The sequence below is a fragment of the Canis lupus genome, chromosome 13 (assembly GCF_048164855.1).
Source record: "Canis lupus baileyi chromosome 13, mCanLup2.hap1, whole genome shotgun sequence".
Taxonomy (NCBI): domain Eukaryota; kingdom Metazoa; phylum Chordata; class Mammalia; order Carnivora; family Canidae; genus Canis; species Canis lupus.
Genome location: NC_132850.1, coordinates 46140151 through 46151653, shown reverse-complemented (window position 1 = coordinate 46151653; position 11503 = coordinate 46140151). Strand labels below are relative to the sequence as shown.

The window sequence follows — 11503 nt, the reverse complement described above, 5'->3', positions numbered from 1 at the left end:
TATTATCTTGTCAGGGGTTAAAATTTGTTAAGTGAGATATAGAAAATAGAGATGTGACTTGGCCTAGAGGAGGTTTGGAGAGTGATATATCTCTATATAATGGAGAAAGAAGAGACAGAATTTTAAGATACTCCAAGGAGGGATGTATAGTAAACCAGACATGATTTTTTGGTGGGAAAGTTGGTCCCATTTCCCTATGATAACCTAAAAAATACACTCATGCCATCTGCTATTTGTAATAGCAGCCCAATAAGCCATTCAGAATTCCTAATCAGTAACTACTGAGGTATATAGATTTGGAACAGAACAGCTTTTCAGTCTTTCTAGTAACTAAAATTAACAAGAAGAAAGGTTATTTCTTGTTTACAAAAAAAAAAGATTGACATGTTAGCTTTTTTCTTTGCTTATTTCTACTTCTAAAGAAGACAATGAGTAGAGATGATGAAAAACATGAAAGAAATATAAAGGCTTTTTCCTTTTGTCCTTTAGTTCATGGGGGCTTTTTCTCTCAAAATGCTTGAGTCCTGATTCTGTATCATTAAATGTCTCTATAGAATTTTGGGTTCATATCTCATGTAGTTTCAAGCCAAACAGTTGTTTAAGTCAGAAGATTAAATTTCTAGCTCTAAATAAAACTGAATAAAAACTCCCATTGGTGTAGACAAGTGGTTGAAAATAAAAGGCTAAAGTGTGTAACAGTGGAAACTCCCTACATTTGGAAGAATACTTCCTCTTGTATCAGAATACTATTGTTCTTTTTTGTATGAATTTTTGGATATATTTGAAAAGTAACATTGAGATGTCCCAAAGGAGCAATCTCAACAAATAACCCTTAATCTTGAAGCAAATCTTCCATTGTGTCTGTTTTTTTTTTTTCAAATTCTAAAAAAAAAAAAAAATTCTATCAACCTGGTGCCATAATTACTATGGGTTTTCTAGTGACAAAATTATCATAAACTAATGAAACTCTCAAATAGCATTGTGCATCTCTGATAGTTTTTGTAGATGTTGCTGGCCTTCATTTTTATATGGGAATTGTAAGTAGTGAGTCACCTAAAACATATATTTTGGTATGTTTTTAAGAAGACAAACAAATTAGAAAGGGAAGTTTTTCTCCTTCAAGAAAAGGACTGCCACATAGTTCTTAAATAAGTTTTTCTTTCTCTGCCGGAAATCACTCTTGATATCTCCAAGATCTGAGATCTCTTTTCTTGGCTTCAATCCTTCCTTGGCACGATGTCACCCCTAAACAGAATCAGTAATATTACTGGTTTTTTTCTTTGACTATTTGAATCATCCATTTTTTTAAGACATTGAGTTTTTCATTGCCAGGGATGTAGGTGGCATATACTTTGTAAATTTACAGTGGTCCTGTTTCAGAAACTGATTCTATGCTTCCATCTCACAGGGATGAACTCACATTGATCATATTCACAGAAAACAATTTATGGAGCAATCAGTTAAGAGTGGAAAAAATTGTTATGAGAAACTCATAGACAGTTGGGTTGATGCCTTCTGTCTTCATGGCTAAATCCACATGAGAAGATATTTTAATGAGAAGTTCATTTGGTAGGGGACATCTGGGTGGCTCAGTGGTTGAGTGTCTGCCTTCAGCCAGGTCATGGTCCTGGGGTTCTGGGATCAAGTCCCGCATTAGGCTCCCTGCAAGGAGCCTGCTTCTCCCTCTGGCTATGTCTCTGCCTCTCTGTCTCTCATGAATAAATAAATAAAATATATTTTTAAAAAGTTCATTTGGTAGGAATGGAATTAGAGGAAAGAGAGGTAGGGAAATAAATTCTGTTTGATTCTATCAGGCAGTTGTTAAGTATATGGATCTGGCTCTGCAACATGGGTATGTTGCTCTTGGAAACAGACAGGTTCACCATTTGGACCAGGGATCTTCTTTCCTAAATGGTATTTAGATATGTGTTCTTAAGAGTTACTTTTGGGTATTTTCTCAGTGGTTCCATCGCTGACTGGTTTGCCCTTTAATTGATCACCATACCTTAAAGTGAAATCTTGCTGACATTGAAGCCATTTTAATGTTTTAAAGTGACTTTACATGTCTTCGTTGCAAAGGCATTTCCTTTATTGCCAAGTTCAGAGATAGGGAAGACACATTAATATTTTCATTTTGTATTACCTAGATAGCTGGACTGACCAACATGGTAGCCACAAGCCACATGTGGCTGTTTAAAATTAAATTAATTAAAATAAAATAAAATAAAACATTTCATTCCTCAGTCACACTAATCACGTTTCACGTATTCAGTAGCTATCTGTGACTGCTGGTTGCTGTATTGAACAGTACAGAATGTTGAACCTTTTTTTTTCATTGGAGAAAGTTCTGTTGAGCAATACTGGAGAGAGATGTTTAACTGGCAAAGTATTTTCCAGTTATTTTTTTTAATATACTATGGGATCAAATATTTTCATATGTCTTCACTGTGATATATTTATTTTAAGTAATAGCCCAACTTACGATTCTAATCCTCTCCAGTCATATATACATACATGATCAGCTGGTCAGGGATTTTGTTTTTAAAATACTAGTTGTTTAATTAGCACTTATGCATTTTACTTACAACATTTTACTTACAACAAGGTTCTCTTATAATGGTAGACTTCTTGCTTTTTCCAACACTGTGGAAATTATTATTAATAAATTAATAATATTCCTTCAGAAATGCTGACATTGCCAGGAAAATAAATGCAACCTTATATGTATAAAAGCTGTCCTTCAGAAAATAGTATACTGTTATACTAGAAGTGCCTGAAAGTCCATTCGTTTTCAGTCTGAATAGGATTTTAACTTGTGTGCTTTACTCTGCATTTAACAACTGTTCCCATGGGACTATTATAAATTTTTTTATCTGCTTTAACATCTGTCACATTTGAAAGATTATTTTCAATAAGACAAGTCTTTCTTACATGGTAGTTTAACTAGGTCAGTGATTTTCTAACATTTGAATTTCATTGATCAGTAAAATTTCAGAAGAAATTTTGGGGAGCACCTAATGATTTTAGTTTTGCATTTTGCTAAATAAGAACTACCACTTCTTATTGTCATCATTTTATGAAAGAGTGGACATTTAAACATGAAACCCAAAAGGGTGGGTTTTATCTTTCATTTATCATTCATTTATCATATCATTTATCAACCTGATGATAGTTATATTACATTCTTCTTCTTTTGCCCCATTTATTCCTTTAAAGTTTTGACTAGTCTCAAGCCAAAACTTCACTGTGGAAATTATCAATCTTTGTTGGTTTTCTTCTTCATTGATCTTTTTTATTTTTTACCACCTCTGTTTGGCATTTTGAATTATAATTTTGATTTTTCAAAGACTGTTGCTATTGAAGGAAATTCTATAATATTATTAGACCATGTGATACATGATAGAGATATATCAAAAGTTATTTAACAGTTTTAACCGTGCCATCTGTTAGCCAAATACTCATTTGTCTAATTCATATTCTGAGTTAAGTTTGTCCAAGTTATACTCCATAAGAGCTCAGAAGAAATAGGTATCTATCTCTTCCAGAAGGAAGATGAAAACAAAGGAATCAAGGCAAAATGACTTAAGTAGGCCTGAGAATCAGTTTCAAAGAAAAGACTCTTCGAGGAATATGGATAATATACCTTACTTGTTAAGAGCTTGGAATTTTAGGAAAAAAATGTAGTTTGGAAAAATAATGTTTTTAAGGTAACATTAAATATATATTTGTTATATATATTATTAATGTCTAATAACTACTTGTAGACTTTTTATGTGTTTTATGTGAAAAAACTTCTAGTGTTTTTATATACACTCATATATATATTTATTCATCCATATTCTTATACACAATTGTTCTTATATTAGGAAAGGTTATTTTTTACTGAGTACTTTAAAGATAGTGGGTTCAATGTAGCTACTGGGAGGAGTACAAAGATCCCCAGGCACAGCTTCTCCTCTCCTAGATCATAGCTAAGGTACTGGGAATAGGGAGTATCTCCCACAAGGGATGGTATCAGAAGTTTTGCAGAATAAATAGAATTTGGGGTCTTTATTCCAGACTAGGACAAAGGAGGTCTTACTATTACTGATTCTTTATTCAAATATCTATCTAGTAGGGTTAGTCTTTGATGACTTATAATGTTAGTGTCTTGTAGACAGAATCTGGTATAATCCAAAATGGACAAGTAATACATAGAAGAAGGCCTAGTCTAATATTTGTCATAGCTGAATTTCTGTAGGGAAGGTGTATTTGACCTGAAGAGCCTGCCAATTAAATTATTAGATTTTTTTTAGTTACACTTTTATGCATGATTAATTTATAGTAATGTTCTTTTTAAGTAAATATAAAAGATGTGTGTGGTATGTGTAGTCTTTCTATATAGAATATTAATCTATGCTTTTGTTGAAAAAGAATTTTTCTTTTAAAAAACTTAAATAAGTAAAGACTTCATTTACTTTAATCAATATTATTGATATCTTAGCAGAGCCCTATTAAATTTGGCTTATGGTTTGGTCTCAGTTATGTTCTACAAAATATAAGAATTAAAGAAAATAGACTGTGTAAATTAAAGAAAAAACATGTTATACATATAACATACAAAATATGTATTAATTGTGTGTTATCAGTAAGACTTCTGGTCGATAATAGACTATTAGTGTATTTTTTAAATATAATATATTAGCAATAGTAGACTGTTAGTAGACTATTAGTAAAGTTTTTGAGGAGTCAAAGTTATAACTCAGATTTGCAACTGCAAGGGAGATTGATGCCTTTATTTTTTTTTTAAAGATTTTATTTATTTATTCATGAGAGACACAGAGAGAGAGGCAGAGACATAGGCAGAGGGTGAAGTAGGCTCCATACAGGGAACCCGATGTGGGACTCGATCCTGGGACTCCAGGATCACACGCTAAGCCAAAGGCAGATGCTCAACCAGTGAGCCACCCAGGCATCCCGGATTGATGCCTTTAGCCCTCACATTTTGGTTCGAGTGCCAACTGTATTATGCATGATTGGGAGGCACTTAAACCATACAGCAGAAATTTTCCTTTTTGTTCCTTTTGTTTCCATTTGCATAGCTATCTATACCTTTTGTATACCTCTTTTTTTCCCTAGAGATTTTTTGTATCTGTTTTTGGAGGTAAATTAGGTCTTGGTCTATTGTTAGTTTGATTTAGTATTCCAAACTCTTTTTCAATACCAAAAGCTGTTTATTAAGGACATGCCATATACACATCCTTGAATTCAGTTGACGTACATTCAGTGGGAGATGAAGATTATAAGACACAATTTCTTTTTCAAGAGATGTAGTGTAATTGAAGAAATGAAATATGCCTAAGTTAAACACTTAGAGAAAAACAAGATAAAATATAATCAAGTGCTTAAATGTGTTAAGAAAAGGAGTTTCTTAGTTAAGAAAAGGAGAACAAGGCAAGGTAAAATCATCAGGAAAGGACTCTTGGAAGATGTGAAATGTAAGATCTTGAAAATCAAGAACAACCCAAGTGTAGTAGATCAACCTGAAAGTAGATATAGTCCAACAAAGACAGGGACCATACCTGTTATGCTTATTGTTACCTTTCTCTGTATATAGGTACAATGGCAGTGCCTGGTACATACAGTCAGTATATAATGAGTAAATGCGTGAATGGGCAGTTGCAGGCAAGAGACAGTGAAAGGAAAGATGTTTACTGGAGTAAGCCAGTTCTCGTTGACTGGTGGAAATTATGTGAGACTGCATTATGAAAAGCCTTGAATGAGAGGCTAAGCTTGAGATTGCGAGGCATTTCTGAGGAGTTTTCAAGAAGTGTATCATGCCAGAAGTGTTGTCTTAGGAAAAATGTCCTGATAGCAATGAGTTTCTTGCTGAGATTGTACATGAAAGACTGGGAAATAGGCTCTTCTGAGTCTAGACAAACAATGATGAATGCCCTGGCTACTGCCTATCAAATGTTTTACAAAGAAAGAACCACAGGCACAAAAGAAAATGGAATAGCTTTCCTAGTCATTTATTCAATTATTTAGAAAGCTAACATTGACCTTGTGCCTACTGTATGGGAGGCCCTGTACAGAAAGTCTTACTATCAGGCTTTGAACCAGGGATACTTGCCTACCAGTGCTATAAAAAAGATTTAATAAGATTGAGTCTCTGAGATGCTCAGCAGAGTGTCTAGCATATTAACAAGACATCATAAGTGGTTGCTGCTAATATGAGTTTATTTTAGAAATGATGCCAAAAGGGGTGCCCCAGGTTGGGCTCTGTGCTCAGTGTGGAATCTGCTCCAGGTTCTCTCTCTCTCTCTCTCTCTCTCTCTTTCTCTTTCTCTCTTTCCCTCTTCCCCATTCCCCAGCTTGTATGTATGTACACTCTAAATAAATAAATAAACAAAATTGTAAAAAAAAAAAAAATTATGCCAAGACCCTCTCCAACCCTACTGCCAAAAACCCTCTCTATAAAATCTACTCCCTAGATATAATATTTTCCTAAACCCCTGGTTCCTTAAAAACAACATTTTTTTCCTCTTAGAGGCTTTGAAACTTCTAGAAAGCAGATCAAATGTTAGTGAACCTTACATACCCATCTCTCAGCTTAAACAGTTAACTCACTCCAGTCTTGTTTCGTCTGTACTCCATCCACTTTGGTATTATTTTGAAGCAAACCCTAGCCATCTTTATATTTTCACAGGAATCTCATAGGTAAGGGCTTTTGTTTTTAAAATATAGCTATAGGGAAGCCCGGGTGGTTCAGTGGTTTGGCACCTGCCTTCGGCCTGGGGCGTGATCCTAGAGTCCCAGGATCAAGTCCCACATCGGGCTCCCTGCATGGAGCCTGCTTCTCCCTCTGCCTGTGTCTCTGCCTCTCTGTGTGTGTCTCTCATGAATGAATAAAGAAAATCTTAAAAATATATATATATAACTATAATGTCATTTTCGTCCTTAGAGACTTTTACTGGCCAAGTGTATCATGAAAGAGTCTGGGATATCTTCATGTAGAAGAACCAGGAAATGCAAGGAACATAAACAGACTGGAGACGCAAAGGTTTTAGGATTAATAACTGTGGTGTAATGAACAAAACCAGGAAGTTTAAGCAAAAGAGTAATTTTGAGTGAGATGATTAACTTTGATTCAATAGGTATTAGTTACATGGTGGTACAGGGACATCCAGTGGCAGATACCCAGGGATGGACATGTTTGCTATCTGTTCTTCCTTCATGAATGAAAGACACATGGATCTTTTTTTTTTTTTTTTTTTAAGACACATGGATCTTAAACCAATATAGATCCTTTTAGGTTCACCATTAATATCCATCTTTCCTTCCTTCCTTCCTTCCTTCCTTCCTTCCTTCCTTCCTTCCTTCCTTCCCCCTTCCCTCTCTCCCTCCCTTCTCCTCCTCCTCCTCCTCCTCCTCCTCCTCATTCTTCTTTTTTAACTTCTGATCTCATCCTTTCTGTGTCCCACCCTCCAACTCTCTACTGCTACTCCATTCCATTCCTATTCACTTCTGGGCGTAGTAGGGAACCTTACTTTCTATTAATTATATTTGTTTGAGTTCCTTCTGTTAAAATGTTTATTTTCTTCTTAAAAATAATTTTGGTCTTTCTGACTGTTCTTAGAGTAAATGATAATTAGGTGATGAATGAATATTCATTAGAATGGATGATAGCTTCAATTTTGACTTTATATAATTTCAGCTGAGGATATTTTTCAAAGTAAAAGTGTGAAATAATATAGACAAAATTCCACCCATCAATGGAGCTCAGATATAAATACTCCTGATCCCTGAAATTAAATTGGAACCCAAAATGCTCATAAGTTAATAACTTTAATTCTTTTTTTAAAAGTTATTAGCTTTCCAAAGATCTCCTATTTCACTTTGACAATAGTGTAAGCAATTTAGTTTATAGGCCAAAACAGAGATCTTATTCTTTTTGATCCCTGGGTGTCATCATCTTAATGCTAATATGGGTTCTGTGTATTCATCAGGAGTAAAGATCAGGTTCACTTTTGCACCTGATGTAAGCCTGTAGCAGACATTCACATTAGAATTGAAAACTCTAAATGTTAGAGGCTTGGGTAGAAACTGGAGATGTAGTAAGCTAGGACCTACTTCAGCTCTATAGCACACACATAGTTACTGCAGTGGGATCCATGCTCTTAATATTGGACACTGTTTGAATGTTTTCTGATAATTTATAGGGTTGATTACTCCAGCCTCAAGTGGAACCTTAGGAAGAAGAGCAGCAAATGGTAAATCTTTGTGATGGTCCCTGGGGCAGTGGTTCAGTTTGAGGCTCTGAGTTATGTGGTTCTCAGCCTCTTTTCCTCCCCAACCCTTTCTATGGCTCAGTGTCATCATCATCATCTGTTCAGATAATGCCTGTTCAGAAATCACAGATCCCCAGGGAGGAGAGAACGGAGAGAGCCCTGTTATAAGCACACTCGCTGCAAACCTTTCACCTTGCTGTCAAGGTGACAAATGTTTGTCCTTAAGGGAACACTAGAGGTTAAATCACCAGTGTTTTTCTCACTTATCTTCTTTCCCATACTATCCAAGCTCTTAGCCAAATTTATAGCTACAAGAATCTCAGAAAATTAGGGTGCTCGTGACCTTTACGAATCAGAGATATGTTTTGTACAACCTCAAAGTACTGATTACATTATGAATTGGGGTCTGAGTAATTAGAATTTGCTAAAAGTCATTATGTCAGTACATTTCCCTTTCAGGGATTATTCAGAACAAAAAAAAATTTAGGAAAGAAACATTTAAATTTTGAGAGATAGTATTGGGAACTTTGCAAACACAATTGTAATAAGGTGAGCAAGGAGTTATTTCTACATCAGTATATGTTAATGGTTTATAAATCCTTGAATAGAGAGACACCAAAATGTGCATTAATCATGATAGTGGAAGTTGCTCTGGATTTCTTCTTTTTTGGCCCATTCCATTCCGTTCTCCATCTAGCAGTGAGAATTCTGATCTTGAAGAATGTAAATTGATCATGTTATTTTTTTCCTGCTTAAAATCTTTCAGTTTTTCTTGGGATAAATATCAAAATCCCTTAAATGGCTTATAAGGTCCTGTCTGACCTGAGCCATGCCTTCTTCTCCAGCTTCCTGCCATGCCCCCTCTTCTGTACCCACAAGGCAGCTGCCATCTGGGCATACTTGCAGTTTCTCTAGTTCATTCATTCATTCATTCATTCTACTCTGTATTGAGGCTACAAAAATGTACAAAACAGACAAAAACTCATGGTGCTTACATTCTAGTTTAGGGGATATAACAACTATAAAATACATAAATTTGCAACTGAAATGTATAACAAATATGTATATAATGTCATATATATATGCCTTGCCGCCTTTCCCTTCCTCCCTTTCCTCCACATATATGCTCCATATTTTATATATATAATATATAAAGTAATATATAATATATAAAAATACATAATATATATAAAATATATAACATATATAAAAGTATATATAAAATACAGAGCATATGGAAGAAAAATGAAGCAGGAAAGAGAGGAAGATAGGGAGGAAGCTAGAGGGGTTGCAGTTTTTTTTAAAAGGTGGTAAGTGACAGTCTTTCTTAGAATGTTTGAGCAGAGACTCAAAGGAGGTAGGAGGGCAAGCCATAGGGATATTTGGGGAAATAGTGTTCCATATAGAAAGAACCCACAGTGCAAAATACTCAGGTAGGAGAAAAGCCACAACAAGGTGGGCAATAGAAATAAATTCAGGTATGTAACAAAGGGCCAGATTATACAGTTAGGGGCTTGTGAGCCATTGAAAGGCATTTGGTTTTAAATCTGAGTGAGATGGTGTATTAGCCAACTTGAGCTGCCATAGCAAAATGCCATGGACTAGTTGGTTTAAACAATAGAAATTTATTTCTTGCAGTTTTCTGGAGGCTGGAAAGTCCAAGTTCAAGATACTGGCCAACTAAGTTCCTGGGAACAGATATCTTCCTGGCATACGGACAGTGGCCTATTTACCATGCCCTGACATGGGGGTGGGGCGAGGAGAGAGGAATATGAATGATGTCTTTCTCTTCTAGTAAGGCACTAATCTCCTTTGAATCAGGGACCCACACCACCCTTATGATCTCATTTAGTTGTAATTACCTCTTAAAGGCCCTCTCTCCAAATACAGTCACATTGGGGATTTGGACTTCAACATGGAAATTTGGCCAGGGGCACACAATTCAGTTCACGGCAGATGGGAAGACACTGGAGAGTTCTGAGCAAAGCAGGGACAAGATCTCACTTAATGACCACTCTTTGGAGAATGGACAGCAGAATTAAGGACAGGAGCAAAGAGACCAGTTAGGGAATGATTGCAGTCATTCAGCCGGGAGATTATAGTGACTCCAACCAGGGTGGTAGCTATGGAGATAAGCACATTACAATTACAGTCATAATCATTACAATCTCAGGGTGCTCTCATAGATTGTTCCCTGGATTGCTTACATAGCACCTTCTAGGTTTCAAAGCCCTTTTACATATATTTTCTTAACCCCATACCTCTCCTGGGAGACGGGCACAGGATTGTGAGACTCAGGTTTCACATGGGACCAATTCTGGAGTCAGAGTGCCTAGGTTTGTGTTCCCTCACTGTGCCTCCAACCCCTAGGGATAGCAATGATGCCAACCTTGTGTAGTGTTATGCAGGTTCAAGGAGACAGTCTGTGTTAAATGTTTGGTAGATGGTCTGGCACGTTAGTAAATAATATATAGTAGCTGTCCTTATTTCTGTCACTGTGAATAATGAAATTCAGAGTCCAAAAGGTCAGTTGGTTTGTCCAGGCTTGTCTAGCTAGTACTGAGAAGAACCACTGCTAGAATCCAGTTCTATTATTCCTCATATGCTCTACTTTCCATTATATCATTTGCTGAAGGAGTTCCATTTTAAAACAGGATAATTCAAGTTACAGAAAGCAGTAAAAATTTTTTTTTCAACTATTCTATGAATTGAACTTTTCGGTACTCCATCCTGACTCACACTGTTTTCACCCTCTTAAGAGGGTCTCTTTATTCATAAAGTTTAGCTTTTTGTTTCCTTGAAGAGTCCAGAAGTTTAAATCTCCTTTGAATTGTTCAATTAATCACTCTCTAGACATTGCTTAATTTCCATCTATTGTTTCCTCCACAGTTCACTACTTAGTGTTTGCATTAGGAATGAGAATACTGGGTTGGGGACTGTTAAGTCAAGGCTTTGCAGAGGAGTCTGCTCCCACAGCTAGCTGATTTTCACTTCTGTCTTTTCCTGGCCTCCCCTGTTGGGTATTTTATTCATGAGTAGTACACAAGGTCCTATAGAAAGTCAAATGGCCAAATATCTCTGTGGTTTCTCAAGGCACAGGCATTTTCTCAGTGAGTCCTGAGCACTGATGAACTTGATGTCAGTCTCTGGCAGAATTTGAACTCGGCTGGAAGGTTGTAAAACCCTGTAAAAAGCCTTATGAATAATTTTGGGTTGCCATTTATTTTAGATCG

At 35.9% G+C, this 11503-nt stretch overlaps 1 protein-coding gene across 19 annotated transcripts in view; it reads left to right on the top strand.

Annotated features, from left to right (window-relative positions):
* SLC10A7 (solute carrier family 10 member 7) overlaps positions 1-11503 on the top strand; it is a 248533-nt gene that overhangs the window by 93598 nt on the left and 143432 nt on the right. The window lies entirely within an intron of this gene.